This window comes from Chrysochloris asiatica, unplaced genomic scaffold, assembly GCF_000296735.1.
Source record: "Chrysochloris asiatica unplaced genomic scaffold, ChrAsi1.0 scaffold00057, whole genome shotgun sequence".
Lineage (NCBI taxonomy): Eukaryota > Metazoa > Chordata > Mammalia > Afrosoricida > Chrysochloridae > Chrysochloris > Chrysochloris asiatica.
Genome location: NW_006408575.1, coordinates 17430721 through 17434300, shown reverse-complemented (window position 1 = coordinate 17434300; position 3580 = coordinate 17430721).

Below are 3580 nucleotides of genomic sequence, written 5' to 3'. Positions count from 1 at the left end.
AGGCACATTGGTCTGTGTCTTCTAGTGCTGGGTTGCTGCCTCCGCTTGGCTGTCTCAGTTGGTATTTTGAGCTACTACATCCATAAGTATGGGTCAAATAAATCAAATTGTAGCAATTTACCCTTGTTTCCTTTATAAAACAATTTTTTTTTTTTTTTTAAATCTTCCTCTAGTCAGGTTCTGATCATCAAGCCATCGAAGCCAGGTCAAATGGATACCATCTACAAGTTTGGGCATTCTTGTGCATCTCTCCTCACTTCATATCAGCTGGACACTTCACTCTCAGTTCTAGCCCTCCATGGCTATGTTCTTGTCCATGGACTCAGGAGTCCCCAGGTCTCAACCACACTTTGGGCCAACCATCCCTTCTTCTTGTCTTTCTCATCTCCAGGTCGATGGGAGTCTATGGAACGTGGTTGAACTCTGCCCATATCTTCATTGCTGCCTTTATTCCGCTTCCACTCACCAGCAGACCAACATGGTCGCCAGTAAGCTTACATGCCTGCTCATGTATTCCCTTTGAGTTTCAGTCTTGGAGGGGGATTTGTCCTGAAGGAACTTGATTGCTTGCTTTGATAAGCCATGGTATTTTCAGTAACCTCGTGTACATTTGAAAGTTAGAAAGTGAATAAGGAAGACTATAGACGAATTGATGTGTTAGCATTATGGTGTTGGAGAAGAATATTAAAAGTATCATGGACTGCTAAAAGAATGAACAAATCTGTGTTGGAAGAAGTACAGCCACAGTGCTCCTTGGAAACCAGGATGACCAAACTTCATCTCTCATACTTCCTATATGTTATAAGGAGGGACCAGTCCCTGGAGAAGAATATCATGTTTGTTAAGGTGGAGGGTTGGAGAAAAAGAAGAAAATCCCCAACAAAATGGATTGGCACAGTGACAGCAGTGATGGCCTCAGGCATAGCAACAATTGTGAAGTTGGCCCAGGACTGGGCAGTGTTTCATTCTGTTGTGCATAGGGTCACTATGAGTCAGTACTGATTTGATAACATGTAACAACAACTAAACAAAAGTAGAAAATTGTCCAAGTGATTAGTGGTAAGATGCTAAATATAGTGGAATAGAAGGAATGGAAAATACGGGCAAGAGTGAGGCAGCATGTGCATAGAATCAGCCTAATATGCTAACTTAGTAGCTAGCCAAGGAGCCAGGTGGTAATGACTAACCTCTATTGGGTGTTTTCTGTGTGCTAGGCATGCTTGTGAACATTTAAAGGTAGCTTCTTGTACAATCATTTCAACAGCTGTAGAAAGCAGCATTAATTGTCACTGTGATTGAATTCTGTTTCAATCGTGACTTGACTTCCTGAGTCAAGGACCCCGATAACCTCTCCAAAAAGTAGAAGAAAGCAGATGAGTTACTTCATAATTAGACTCCCTGAGATGATTGCTGGCTACATCACTGCTTCCACATTTTGTCTCATTATAGCACACATAGAAAATGATACCATTTTAAGGTACTAGAGGGAACTGGAGCCATTGATGTGGGGTTTAGTGGTGGCACAGTGCTTACGTGCTTTGATACTATCTGAAAGGTCAGCAGTCCAAGCTCACCAGTCATACATCAGGAGAAAGATGAGGCAGTCAGCTTCTGTAAAAATCTACAACCTCTAGGGAGCAGTTCTGGGCTCCTGGTGTGGTAGGATCAGCACTGGACTGTGAACCATAAGGTTGGTAGTTCAAACCCACCAGCCACTCTTGGAAACCCTATACAGGGTCACTATGAGTCGGAACTGACTCGACGGCACTCACAACAACAAAAGGAGCCCCACAGACATAGTGGAATCCCAGTATGGCACTATAGGATAAACACTGGACTGCAAGGTCAGTTTGAACCACAAGGTCCATGGTTCAAATCCACCAGCCACTCTTCAGAAATCCGATTCAGGGTCGCTATGGGTCAGGACTGACTCGACGGCACTTCACAACAACATTATGTGTGTAATGTTGTTGCGGTTAAGTGCCATAGAGTCAGTTCTAATTCATAGCAACCCTATATAGGGTTTCCGAGGAGCAACTGGTGGATTTGAACTGCCAACCTTGCAGTTCAAACTGACCTTGTGGTTGAGTGCGTATTCTACAGCACCACACCAGGGCTCCAACTATGCAGTGGTGGTGGTGTGCCACACATAGCATTATGCAAAAGTTTGAAATATTGTGAAAATTATCAAAATGAGACACAAAGACAGAAAGTTAACACACGCTATTGGAAAACTAATAAAACAAAGTATGCCTGTCAGTAATATAAAATAACAAAATATTTTGGAGACCAATCCAAAACTTAACAACATTTGAGTCATGTTTAAAATATCTAACAGTTCTTCTTTTTCTTCCATTGAAAATTGCAATGTTGAAATTCCTTGAGATTTTGTAAATGGATTTCAAATATAATGGAACTCTTCCACACAGAATATTTCAAACTAATTACAAATGTTTTAATTTGGAGAGCACTCATGCATAGTTAGTTACTGAGCACAGCCGGCTAGGATATCATGCAAACGGCACGTCAGTCACAGAGAAAGGACCCAATATACGTGAGGACAGGTTCAGCACTGTGTCTGCCAGTACTCTGCCCTGTGCCCTTCTCTCCCCTTTCCTTCTGCTGTAGAGTTGCATAGGACCCTGTGCTTGGCAGGGCCCCAGGTTTGGTTTAATGCTCTCGTCACCATTTGGAAATTCTTACTGATATTTTAATATAGGGCCCCACATTTTCATTTTGTACTGGGCCCTGCAAATTATGTAGCTGATCCTGGCGTCTTGAGCAGCTGGGACACAAACTCCTTTAGTAACTGCCCTGTGCCCTTGCCCATGATAGGCAATGGCAGACAGCACCACTGGTGTCCAGGTGTGGAGGACTCAGTTCATCAAACTGGAGTTCTAGTATTTGGATGTTTGATGTTCACAGGACCATGAGCCTTGCCCCATTCAGGCACCCTTAAGGGACTTTGATGAAGTTGTTGGTGCTTGTGACCAGAGTGGACTGGTCTGGAGGTTCCAGCTGCCCCAAGGAGCTAAAGCAACATGTATGTAACTCAAGATGCTATGGTTTACTATTGGGACAGTTCTATGTAGGTTGTGTGCCCAAGTATGTTACTTCCTGGTAAGACTTCTGTGACCTGAGATAGGTCTACTAAGCCCTTGCTGAATATTTTTCAAAAGTAGGAGCACATGTTGTATACTTAGTCAGTTGAAGGTATCCTGGTGTGGCATTGCAGTTTAAGCACTGGATTACAAGGTCTGTTTGAACTGCAGGGTTGGTGGTTCAAACTCGCCAGCCACACTTGGAAACTCTATACAGAGCCTCCTCATGGCACTTAACAACAAATATCAACTCAGTTGAAGATAGTCTGAATTTGAAGAATTGTCACTGAGGGTTAAAAATCTGAGGACTAAGCTAAAGAGAAATATTCAGAATCCTTCTGGGCTCTTCCCTGGCATGTGAGGGTTTTAAAGTATCTCCCAAACCTTTTTGGAGTTGGAATGGCTGCATCGCTCTTTTTTTCTTTTTTGAAAAAATGTTTTATTGTGAATTATGTGATAGTTTACATGGGAGAACATTA